This window comes from Procambarus clarkii, chromosome 24, assembly GCF_040958095.1.
Source record: "Procambarus clarkii isolate CNS0578487 chromosome 24, FALCON_Pclarkii_2.0, whole genome shotgun sequence".
Classification (NCBI taxonomy): domain Eukaryota; kingdom Metazoa; phylum Arthropoda; class Malacostraca; order Decapoda; family Cambaridae; genus Procambarus; species Procambarus clarkii.
In genome coordinates this window covers 14,357,209-14,370,998 of record NC_091173.1, presented here as the reverse complement: position 1 = coordinate 14,370,998, position 13,790 = coordinate 14,357,209, and the positions used below count along the sequence as shown (strand labels likewise).

The window sequence follows — 13,790 nt, the reverse complement described above, 5'->3', positions numbered from 1 at the left end:
AGTTCTTAGGAGCGATCCTGCGTCATAATTAGCATACATATATCTTTACTTTTGTTTTGTGTATTAAAGTGACTACAATTTTATAAGTTAATTCCTGTCTGTATATGATGATAAAGTGCCATTAAAATATCTTTGTAACTTTATAGGAAATCGTTAAAACAAATATATCTTGGTTCTTATACTTGAAATATTGTTACATTAAACGTTTGAAAATAAAGTTTATATCTGTATACTGTATTTAATAAAATATGAAACGGTAATGTTTATCGACGCATCTCTGTGAATTACATAATTTATCAGTATTGTGAGGCCAGTATTCCCCCATCAAGCAGGACAATGATTTTTTTTACTAACTTAGTTATACACTGAGGTAAGCTCAAGGTAAGGTAAGTTATGGTAAGGTATGGTAAGGTAAGGTAACTTAGTTATACACTGAGGTAAGCTCAAGGTAAGGTAAGTTATGAGGCTCAAGGTAAGGTAAGGTACACAAAGGTAAGGTAAGTTATGAGGCTCAAGGTAAGGTAAGGTACACAGCAATGTTTTCGCTTTGATGTCCAAAGGGTTTGGAAAGGGAGGGGGGCAGGAAGAGGGATGGGGAGATGAAATTCTGGAAGATGATGCGAGTGTGGAGAGAGAGGAGATTTTAAAGTTCGGTGGCCTGTCCACCATGGGTTGGCATATGTGTGTGTCGTTTGTTTGGGCAATGTGCTGCTACCTTATTCTATATGAAAGATTACATTGTGTAGATAAAAATCTAGCTATAAGTTCATCTAATATTCCCATCACACAGGATGGTTAGTCATATATGGAATCAAGGGAGAAAATACCAGCCTCAATACAAAAAACAAATCAACTCTGACTAAACAGCAACTACATGATTTTCACTAGAGCTAAGCGCGATTGTCATCCAGCCATTTATAATTTATCCATATGAATAAATTAAATATGGATACGAAACCCATACAGCCTAGAAAGTTTTCATGTATTCACGTAGCTGTGCTTGCGGGGGTTGAGCTGTGGTCTTTCGGCCCGCCTCTCAACTGTCAATTAATCAACTGTTACTAACTACTAAAATTTTTTGTATCCAGACACGAGCGATTGTGTGAAATTGTTTATTTAACCATATTTTCGGTTAAGATTTGTATGCTTAAGCCAAGCTTTATAATTCAGTGTGCATTTTGTGTATGAACAAGTTGATGCTGGTGATGAGGTTGTAGGAGCATAGCGTGCAAGGCGAGCCTCGCTACCAACCTGCACAAGTCCACCCTTCCAACCAACAGTTTTCTTTGGTAACAACGGCTTAATTACCTGTTGGCGGTGTACAATTATATCAAACTGTTTACGAACATATTTACCACATTAGTAATATTTTCTGCGTGATCAAAGTTAATTAAATGATCACATAATATTTTCTAGGTAAGAACTAAGAGAAAATATATAATTATTACTGAAACAATGTCACCCTGTTTAGAGGCGGACGGAAGGCTCGAACCCGCCACCCCGGGCAGACGTTGAGACCCTCGCCGCGCGCCACACTTACTATAAAATATTAAAATTGAGCCTAATTGTTTGATCCAGCGTGACATTAGTCGAGAGAAGATTGATGATGGCGCGTCTGCGGCCAAAAATGTGGAACGCTTCACGATTTTGCGTGTCATCCTTGCGCAGGGGCCATGCTAATCTTCTCTGTATCGTTCCAATTTTAGTATATGTACTGCCGAAGCGAGTACATTGTTGGTGGGACCGAGAACCACCAAGTGATTGTTGAAGCTCCGTCCATATGCTGCCCTTCCCTCTCTCACCTTCCCTCTCCCTCTCCCTTTCCCTCTCTACTCTTAATACATTGATTGATTGATAAAGATTAAGCCACCCAAGAGGTGACACGAGCATGAATAGCCCGTAACTCAATACATTCTCATCTACATAGCGCGCATACGTATATGCACAGTATATACATATCATTATGTATATACTTTGTCATGGGTTCGTATCCTGGCCGGGGAGGATTTACTGGGCGCAAATCCTTAACTGTAGCCTCTGTTTAACTCAACAGTAAAATGTGTACTTGGTTGTAACTGTTCCGAACCTTAATGGAATCTGACCCATATATCAATCAGGTCAACCCATGTGTTGCGTTTCCAAAAGGGTCGCTCATGTTAGAATCGGTGAACGCCCTAGTAATATTGTTGAAAACATCTTAATAACTTATTAAACCAAAGGTCTTTTTATGTCAGAAGAACGGCAGAAACTGGATCTATATATGAAAACTCTTTCAGGACAAAATTTAAAGTAAAACTAAAGATATTTGTAGTTGTATAAAAGTTGCATTTTTCATCGGTCGTAGAGCCGGAAATCCGCAATATTCATCTCAGAACAATGCTTATTTCACGCAGAATCGTTAATAAACGTAAGATTTTTATACGTCTCAAGAAAGATAGAAACATAATCTTCATTTTAAATGCCTTACCATGGGCATATTTGTATTTAAAGCGAAGATACGTGTATTTTTCTAATCGGCGAGCTCCGATCCCGCACAGATCGAGCAACGGAGTAACTCTCTCTCAGAACAATGCTTATTTCACGTAAATTCGTTAATAAACGCAAATGTTTTTATATGTGTTGAGAAAGATAGAAATATAAGCTTCATTTTAAATACTTTACCATAGATATATATAAAGTTCTAATGAAGATACATGTGTTTTAATAATCGCCGAGCTCCGACCCCGCACAGACTGATCGACAGAGCAACTCTCTCAGAACAATGCTTATTTCACGTAAATTCGTTAATAAACACATATGTTTTATATGTCTCAAGAAAGATAGAAATATAAGCTTCACTTTAAATACTTTAACATAGACATATATAAAGCTCAAGTGAAGATACATACATTTTTATAGTGGCATTCAGTAGCTTGTCGGTCATGGAATGCAGAAGCCTACGCGCTTGCCAATATAGTGTAATTAACAAAGATACGCTTATAAAGCCTAAAATATTATATGCCTTCAGAAAGACAGAGATATGCTCGTTATTGTGAGTGCACCAAAGGAAATATATCTTGTTGGAGGACAAAGATATATCAATTCTAAAGTAAGTTTCGACTCTCGCTCGGGCGAGAGATAGCGCGACTCTCGCCCCATCTATTGGAGATTCTGTTCACCTAATGACCCAAAGCTACTCAAAGCCTCCTAGCATTACTTAAATAATGAAGAAATATGGTATATTTATTCACTATAATGTTGGTACTTAATGCAGAACACGAGAAAACATATATTTACTATAAAATAATATACTTTCATTATGAAATAAGTAAATATGTGGCCTCATAGGAAGTCAACGGTCCAGGTGTCAATGTTGTGGAGCGATTTATCCAAGATATATTGTTGTCTGGAAAGTGTTTGTTGGCATATCAACCTTCTGTACACAGTGATCCAGTCGTCGCACTTCTCTCCTTAAATGATCGCAAATTTAGTTTATTATATTAACAAGTAGAATACGTATTTCTAATAATATCTAACATAACTAGCCAGAAAATATTTAAGGCTTATTGAAAAATACATGTCTGGAAGTTAAATCGACTTCATAGAACAATAGTGTTGGTCTATACTAATCGTTATTCGTTAGTATGCGTTCGCTACTTAAAACATTTACTGTACTGATGTAAAATCTCCCATGTCTCTTCACACATGGAACACCGAACCTTACACACTCTCTCATATATTGTTTAATTAATAGAGATTCACTAATAAAGCTTATAATTGTATATGTTATCAAAAAGGCATAGATAAAGTCGTTCTTACGTTTTAGTCACAGAGATTAGATATTAGTAAAGTAAAGTTCATTTTATTCAGGAAAGTACATAAATAGTCGATTTACAAACATAATATTGGATTTATAGATAGAGCTAGTACATACAATACCTAAAGCCACTAGTACGCATAGCGTTTCGGGCATATTATTGAGAGAGGAAAGATATTTATATTTAAACCATTTTTTTTTACTGACGCTCTCCCTATTGATGAGAACTACAACCTAATGAAGATAAATGTTAATTTTATGTAGATACTGTAATAAACGAAAGTTTTTAATGTCATCAGAGAAGCAGAAATATAGGCAAATTTTAAATCCCTTGTCATAAATATAACTGAAGTGAAAGCAAAGATATATGCAATTTGATAGTTACAAAGACAGCTCTTTAACACGGGTGGAACACGAACAAGGGGAACTTACTACACAAATGAGCCACAGAGATATTAGAAAGAATTTTTTCAGTGTCAGAGTAGTTAACAAATGGAATGTATTAAGCAGTGATGTGGTGGAGGCTGACTCCATACACAATTTCAAATGTAGATGTGATAGAGCCCAATAGGCTCAGGAACCTGCTTTTTTGACGGTTGAGAGTCGGGACCAAAGAACCAAAGCTCAACACAATTGCGACCATCTTCATCTCTTCGAACTATCCTAAATGCTCTCTTCACCTGTCTGACCAAATTGGGTGTCCAGACCACCTTTGAATCTGAAATTGTAAAATTAATAGCAATTTCAGAATATTCAGTTCATTTATACTAACAAAATTATACATGCAGTACTGTAATTGAAATTTTACAGAATGATAAAGGCAATTTAGCAACTTTGTTAAAATGCACATGGGGGAAATACATGAAAATAGGTTAATATTGTTTGTAAGGTTGATGGGAAATGTTTATTACTTTTATGATTTAAAAGATGTATAGCCCTAATACTCCATCCTGGGTGCATTCCACCAGGTAATGACCACAGCAAAAGTTTTCCACGAGGCTCTATTGTCACACAAACTTTTCACAATTTCAAACTTGATTCATCTTTCCCCCCCCCCTCGTTCCAGGGGTTTTCTTTAAAAGGTCTTCATGCAAATGCCTTGGTTTCTCACAAATGATGGCCTCTGAAATGGTATCACCTGCTAACTCCTTGTTGTGTATCCAAATTAATAAAAACTTTTTAACATCCTCAAGTGTTTGTGTTCTTTGTTTCGGGATTGTTGATATGCCTTCTGCCACTTTAATGCTCATAATGTCCTTTTTCTTAGCAAGTACAGTGCATATTGTTGACATAGATTTGTTGTACTGCCTAGCTAGTTCAACAACCTGTGCACCATTTTGATGTTTATGAATGCTCTCTTGTTTTTCCTCTATGGTCATTCTCACATGTGTTTTCTTGGCTTGAACCTTACCACTGGCTTTCTTGGGACTCATGGCAAGATATATCATAACAAATTTTATGTTCAAATAGCCAAAAATCCCAAAACAAATGTAATGCTTTACAAAGAATTCAGGCGCGATACTTACTAGGCAGGAGACACTGGTAAACTGAGGCGCGATCACCATGCCACCACGCGCTAGGTCAGCCCATACGTATATCAACAAACTCCTTTCCCGAGGCAAAGTTTGTAACCCGATTCAAATTTTTCGAAGAAATTAGGCTCGTAACCCGAAAAGTTCATAAATATTCATTCATAAGCCGAGGTGTCACTATATATAACTAAAAAATTAAACTCAGGATTACTTTCAACCCCCACCCCTTTTGCTCTACTCCATCGCCACCTACCTTCACCCCCCTCTATGATGTACTCTTCCATAGACACCTACCTTTGCCCCCCTCCTCCCCTCTACTCCTCCATCATCACCTACCTTCACACCCCCTCAATTCTCCTCCTCCATTGTCACCTTCCTTTCACCCTCCTCTATGATGTACTCTTCCATAGACACCTACGTTCACTGCATATAATGCTCCCCTCTACTCCTCCATCGTCACCTACTTTCACCCCCCCCCCTCCGCTCTACTCCTCCAGGGTCGCAGACAATTTCACGAGAGTGAGAACTACGAGTTCTCTAACCACTCTCACACTCCTACTCTCTCACCAGTGAGGGGGAGGGAAGGAGGGAGGAAATGAAGGAAGAAAGGTGGGGGAGAGAGAATAGGCAGGGGGGAGGAGGGCCTAGATACATTTCTTCCATATAGATAGGTAGACTGAGGGAGAGCTGCTTGCCAAGAGCCCTATCAGACAGGCTTCCTATTCCTCAACCCTCCCTAATATGCCACATCCTGGTCAGGACAACTTGCTCGATTGTTATTCTTGGTGTGACTCGAGAACTGACCTCGAGGCGGGGCATGGGCATGGATTATCTCCCTGGGGCACGCACCTGCCTGCCCTAGCTCTCTCTCTCTCTCACATAATCTATCAAGGGTCTAACATGAGGTCATTGTGCCTACCAGAAGTGTATATGTCCAAGGCTGGCCACCTGTCTGGACCATTCAAATGTATAAACACGTAATTAGTCTATTAAAATTATATATAGTGCTACAATTATAAATTAATTTGTTCATGGTCATTCGTTTATCAGTATTTTAATATGAGGTATATATACGCATGTATGTATACGTTGACGTACACATATATGATTATGTGTATGGAATGATTATGATTATGTGTATGGAATGATTATGATTATGTGTAATCATATATGATTATATCTAATGGAATGCATTAGTAAGTGATGTGGTGGAGGCTGACTCCATACACAGGTTCAAGTGTAGATATGATAGAGCCCAATAGGCTCAGAAACCTGTACACCTGTTGATTGACGGTTGAGAGGTGGAACTAAAGAGCCAGAGCTCAACCCCAGCAAGCACAATTAGGCGAGTATATGAACGAATGCACATGTACACTTTCAAATGAATTAAGATACCTTGAGATACACAGTGACTTAGTTTAAATAGTTTAAACACATTATGGTACTGATTTTGACATGCTGATGTCTGGAAGGGAGAGGGGGTGTGGGGGGTTATTGTCTGAGGTGGAGGACCAGAGGAGGGGGTCAGTGGAAGGATGGTGGCTGGAGGGATGCCATTGTTCTAATGGTTATGAAAACAATTATTGATGGCAGGAATTCAGTGGGTGTGTACTTCACCCGCACCATCACCATACTGTGCCCTGCTACAACCCCCCCCCCCCCACTCCACCCATGCTGTGCGGGGCGTATTACACATTATGGGATAACCGACTGTCTGTCCATTCCTGTCTGCTCGTTATGCTGCCCTTCCTTTTGAAAATTGTCTGCTTTATCGACTTCCTTCAAGACCACACGTTAGCCTCTTATCACACCCTCTTACCACTCTCAGGGAGCCGGCTCTTCTATACAATAGTTACCACTCAGTCCCCAAGGTGAAAGAGTGTCCGGGCATATGACTTGTTACGTGTACTTATTTGCGATTCGTTTGGGCTGTCATGTGTGGTGATTAGTGTTGGGTAAGGCTAGGCCAGGTCAGGTCAGACTAGGTCAGGTCAGACTAGGCCAGGTCAGGTCTGGTCAGGTCTGGCTAGGCCAGGTCAGGCCAGGCCAGGCTAGGCAGGGTGAGAGAAGTAAAGCGGCAGGTACTTACGTTTCCGAGAAAGTAGCGGCGGTAGTATATTGTTGATTTAGATTCGACGACATCCTGAAGCTAGTAGATGGCGGCCTCATCGCTCTCGAACTTCTTGTTGTTGTAGGGGATACGAGGCACACCCAATATCCCCCTTACATTGATCACATCGCACACTAATATTTTTTACTATTTCGGACACCAGATTTGTCTGTTTCGTATATGTATAATTGTTCAATATTAAAACCACAATAGAATTTATTTATTTATTTATTTATTTATGCATATACAAGAATGTACATAAGGAATGTGAGGATACAAATATGGTAATTACAGTCTTGTAAAGCCACTAGCACGCGCAGCGTTTCGGGCAGGTCCTTAATCTAAGAAAATTTTAAGGAGGTAAATACTTGCAAAATTTATAGACAAAATGCTCTAAGTACTTTCGTATATTAATACATCTTCAGAAGGAATGGTTCGCTCTGAAGATGTATTAATATAAGAAAGTACTAAAGGAAATTCCTGTTTCAATTCTTCCTCCGTGATCTGACACTCTTATTATATATTGTATATACTGAATTATATATACTATGCTTATATAATATATACTGAAATATTGTTACATTTAACGTATGAAACAAAGTATATATCTGTATTTTTAATAAAATATAAAACATTAATATTTATCAACGTATCTCTGTGAATTACATAATTTATAAGTATTGTACAGCCTGTGATCTCCACCTGGCTGGCCACTGATACCTAAGTAGCTTTCATGTGTCCGGACACCGGCGATAGGATTGTATTATTTAACTTTAAAGAGAGAGATATTTCTTGAAATGTTGTCACATTAACGTCTACATCTTCCTTCCTTCTGACATATAGATTTTAAGGTTAATTAGCATATTTAATATTTATTTTATTTAATATTTAATATTAATATATGGAAATAAATTACACAATTTATAGGCTGGTGTGAAGGGCTTCACACTCTTAGAGCAAGCCATCAAGAAACTGTACAGTATCAGATGCATATATCTTCGCTTTCACTTCAGTTATATTTATGACAAGTATTTAAAGTGTAGCTTATATTTCTGCCTTTCTGTTGACATAGAAAACTTTCGTTTATTGCATTATCTAGATAAAATTAGCATTGATCTTCAAAAGGTTGTAGTTGTAACTTCCATTATAAACAACATTATTATTGCAAACAGTAGGAGTTTCAAAGTCTCATTTGTATGGATACCTTCTCATATAGGTGTTGTCCAGCATGATGACACAAACAAGGCAGCTAAAACTGAATGTGATAAGCCTGAAGTTGAGTGGGATGTGGGCATTCCAATCTCCTCTGTCAAAGCCGCAATATTTTAGGAAATTAGGGAAGATAGAAGAGCAGTCACTGACACACAAAAGCCAGAAAGCAAGAGTATAAAGAGCTATGACAAGTTTATGTGCCTCTGCAACCTTTTCCACTACCGCTCACAAGATGATATATGGGGTGCATAATTAATGAACTAAACTAAGTAAACATATTTAGAATCGAGAATTATATGAACGGACAGCATAAAACTTCCACTAGTGTCACAATGACAGTGTGACATTGTAATTGCCAGAATTAGGCTAGGATATCGATATGTATCGCAGGTGGCTGCAGGTAATGAATAGCCCCCAATGGTGAATATTCCAATTGTAAACTATGTGAACAAGAGCTGGGACATACTCACCAACACTATATCTGTGATTGCCCTGTTATAAGTGACTTCAGACCAAATGGTATAAGGTACTTTGAACTCTGTAATTACTTCATACACTTAGGAATATTGGAAGATATTCTTATGCTGTACCCGGATTTTGCTAACGGAGGCTAATAGATCAGCCTTATATTTTATGTTCTCACCTGATTGTTACCTTGAGGTAGGCCCGTAAGTGGTAGTCCTCTTGAACCATTAACAGTATCAATAGATGATACTGGAGATCTGTGGAGGTGCGACTGGACCCTGCGTGACGGGAGATGTATCCCTTGTTTCTTGTGATTGATTGATGAGGATTAAGCCACCCAAAAGGTAGCACGGGCATGAATAGCCCGTAAGTGGTGTTCTTGTTAGTCACAGTTGATTTTTTTTATTGAGGCTGGTATTTTATCCCCTGATTCCATGTATAACTAACCATCCTGTGAGATGGGAATATTTAATGAACTTATAGCTAGTTTTTGATATACACTGTGTAATCTTTCATATAGAATAGGGTAGCAGCACATTACTGTGTATACCTAAGCTTGTTAATAATAACAACAAAAAAAGTTAGTTTCTATCGATAGGGAGAGCGATGGTTCAAAAATCCTTCTTTAAAATATGAATATGTTTCCTATCTCACTAAGATCTAATCTCTGTGATTAAAATGCAAAATTGACTTTGTCACTGCCTTTTTGATAACGTATACAATCATAAGCTTATTTGTGAATCTCTATTAAACAGTAAATCAGAGAGCGTGTAAGGTTCCGTGTTCCATGTCCGAAGAAACAGGGAGATTTTACATAAATACAGTACATGATAGTTTAAGTAGCGAACGCATACCAACAAATAACGATTAGTATCTATAACAAAAATATTGTTCTATGGAGTTGATTTAACGTCCAACCATGTGTTTTTAAATAATCTTTAACGTTTTCTGGCTAGTTATGTTAGATTTGATTAAAAACACGCATTCTACTTGTTAATATCGTTAGATTTGATTAAAAATACGCATTCTACTTGTTAACATCATAAATTAAATTTGCGATAATTTGAGCAGAGAAGTTCGACGACTGGATCACTGTGTACAGAAGGTTGATATGCCAGCAAACACTTTCCAGAGAGCAATATATCTTGGATAAGTCGCTCCACAATATTGTTGCTTGGACCATCGACTTCCTTTGATATTACATATTTACATCTTATTTTGTTATGAAATGATATTTTTTCAGAGTAAAATTATGTTTTCTCATTTTCTGCATCCAGCATCCACATTATAGTGAGTAAATATACCATATTACTTCATTGCTTACGTAATGCTAGGAAGGTTTGAGTAGCTTTGGGTCTTTAGTGGACAGAATCTCCAATAGATGGGGCGAGAGTCGCCCCATCTCTCTCGACCGGGCGGGACTCGAAACTTAAATTAAAATTGCTATATCATTGGTCTCCAACATGATATATTTCCTTTGATGCACTCACAATAACGATTATAGCTCTGTCTTTCTGGAGGCATGTAATATTTTAGGCTTTATTAGCGTATCTTTGTTAATTACACAACATATTGGCAAGTGCGTAGGCGTCTGCACTCCATGACCGAAAAGCTACTGAACGCCACTATAAAAACATATATATCTTCACTTGAGCTTTAAATATGTCTAATGTAATGTATTTAAAATAAAGCTTATATTTCTATCTTTCTTAAGACGTGTAAAACATTTGTGTTTATTAACGAATTTACGTAAAATAAACATTCTTCTGAGAGAGTTGCTCTGTCGCTCAGTCTATGCGGGGGTTGGAGCTCGGCGATTATTAAAATACATGAATCTTCATTAGAACTTTAATTATGTCTATGATAAAGTGTTTAAAATGAGCCTTATATTCCTATCTTTCTTGAGGCATATAAAAAATTTACGATTATTTACAAATTTACGTGAAATAAGCATTGTTCTGAGAGAGAGTTGCTCCGTCGATCGATCTGTCCGGAGTCGGAGCTTGGCTATTATAAAAGTACACGTATCTTCGCTTTAAATTTAAATATGCCCATGGTAAGGTATTTAGAACGAATCTTATATATCTGTCTTTCTTGTGACATATAAAACTCTTACGTTTATTAAGGAATCTGCGTGAAATAGGCATGGTTCTGAGATGAATGCTGCGGTTTTCGAGTTTGACGAGCGATGAAAACTGCCACTTTTATACAACTACAAATATCTTCGGTTTTACTTAAAATATTTGTCTGGTAGAGGTTTTACATATAGATCGCGTTTCTGTCTTTCTTCTGACTAATAAATAATTTTGGTTTAATCAGTTATCAAGATGTTTTCAACAATATTCTTTCAGCGTTCGTCTTTTCCAACTTGGGCGACCCTTTTGGAAGCGCGATACTTGGGTTAACCCATCCTATAGTTGGGTCTGTTTCCAACTGGGGTTCGAATATATATTCTGCCACGAGATCTCGCCCCAGACTGCTAAATAAAAAATTCTTAAATGTCCGAAGGATTTTTCTTAAAGAAACAAAGAAAACGTTAAGAAGTTGATAAATTTCCTAACTACTGTTGTGAGCCTCTTGTTGAATCACTTGTGATATAAAAGGTTATTGATGTGTGTATTTGTGTAGGTGATTAAATATGTAAGTGTATGTATATGTATATATATGTACATGTATGTATATGTATACATGTATATATAACATTAATAATTGTGTAACTAGCGTCAAAAGATTGTTATTTGCTTAGCTAAATGAACTAGAGGGTTCAGTTCCTGAACCGATTATGTGCCTCTGTAATCCTTTACACCACCGCCCACGGGATGGGTATGGGGTGCATAATAAAGAAAGAAATTGAAATATAATTGTATTAAAATTATTGCATGTTCTCTACAGGGAACTTTAAGTATACAGCATCACTCGGATGATACTGAATAATGCCAACATTTTAACTTTAATATTCAGATTAATACAGTGCTATCACTGAACTTACAGTGTCACTCGGTCGGTACAGTGTCCCTACAGTGTTTGTGAGGTTCACACAGTGCAAGCAATATATATACCTACTCATTATCACCAGAAACCTTACAGTGTCACCAGTAACCTTACAGGGTCACCAGTAACCCCACAGTGTCACCAGTAACCCCACAGTGTCACCAGTAACCCCACAGTGTCACCAGTAACCCCACAGTGTCACCAGTAACCTCACAGTGTCACCAGTAACCTTACAGTGTTACCAGTAACACTGAGGTCACTGGTGACACTGTGGGGTTACTGGTGACACTATATAAATACTGATGAGAGCAAATCCTTTATTATCCTGTAATATCCAAAATTGAAAATTATTTTAGGCATTAACAAAATGACTTGCTTCCACTGTATAATACAGTAATATATTGAATAAATCCACAAGGGCCGTGATGAGGGTTCGAACCTACGTACGGTATGATCCCAAACGTGCCTTAGTCGACTGCGCCACGACATAGTAAAAGAATTGTAACCTGGAGGGGTACTGCCCTCACAATGCTCACCAGCTTCTCCGAAGCACAGACTGGGGAACACAATTGCCCCATTTCTCCGTGTAGTGTAGTGTAGAAATATATTGTAATATTAAATATCCAGTTTGTGGTTAAAACCTACTGTGCCCATTGTGATCCTTCTGTCTTTCAGCTCACATGAGTATGGGGCCACGCTGTTGGTGGCAACACTTAATGCAGATTAATGACAACTCTAAGGACATATCAAGCCCGTGTTCAGTATCTTCTGCATCGACAGAAGGAAACACATTGGTAAGGAGTCTGAGTGGAAGTTAAGTGGAGATCCTTGCTCAGATAAGTCGTTTGGAACATCTTGAGTTAGCGGATCACCTTTGGTTGTTGTTTCATAGTGGCTACTGCCGAGAAACTAGAGTAATGAACTCTGGTGCAATTGCAAGAGGATAAGGTTTTACTGTTAGTTATTATTACACTTCTAGCAAACTCAGATGAGGAGGCTTGTATGTGATCATGTGCAATTTTGTGAATGGAAGCTGGTCTGGTTGCTCTCCCGTCACGATGACCATCTCCAAAGCTCTGTAGTTTGAGTACACTCAAGCAATTATGACTAGTTATCTAATGCATATTTACTTGGTTGATTTGTTAAACTGTGAATATAGCACATAACCTACTTAGTTTTACTCAAGCCATTCCTGATGAGTATGACTTCGTCAATTATTACCACGGTGTTAAGTCACTTAGGGTGCACCATACTCCCAGGTAGAGAGAGCAGGTGCTGTGTCGTCCAGAGGGATCATCTGCGGTGAGGCCTGAGTAACGTCGGTGAGCTGAGTAAGTTAAAGCATTGTTTAAAGAAGAAAATTCAGCTGTAAGCCTGAATATTTTTGCCGACGAAGGGAGGTCATATAGCGTTGAGGCAGTTATTTAGCCGTGGGGAACATGGGCCCAACATTGTCCGATTCCTGTGTAGTTCTGTCTATAGTATCTGTACAAGGAGGTACACTTAAGAGGGTTGACAGTAGCCCAGCAGGGGTTTGCCAGGCTACTATGTGGGATGGAAGAGAGGTGCTTGGACAGTTCTCTTGGATGACTGTGCCATTCCTAAACAAGTCACACTTGGGCTTACAGGCACCTAACCAGATTATTCATACTATACCATATTAGAACTAGGGAAATGAAAGCCA

General features: G+C 38.2%; 1 long non-coding RNA gene and 1 other non-coding gene across 2 annotated transcripts; both read right to left on the bottom strand.

Annotated features, from left to right (window-relative positions):
• Positions 1–1,623: 1,623 nt before the first annotated feature.
• LOC123761889 (U6 spliceosomal RNA) lies at positions 1,624–1,730 on the bottom strand. Its single transcript, XR_006773279.1, has one exon. It is a non-coding gene; the product is annotated as a U6 spliceosomal RNA (small nuclear RNA).
• Positions 1,731–3,920: 2,190 nt separating this feature from the next.
• On the bottom strand, positions 3,921–7,607 carry LOC138368189 (uncharacterized). Its single transcript, XR_011229520.1, has 2 exons — positions 7,418–7,607; positions 3,921–4,514 (listed from the first exon to the last, which is right to left on the bottom strand). It is a non-coding gene; the product is annotated as an uncharacterized lncRNA (long non-coding RNA).
• Between the last annotated feature and the right edge of the window lie 6,183 nt (positions 7,608–13,790).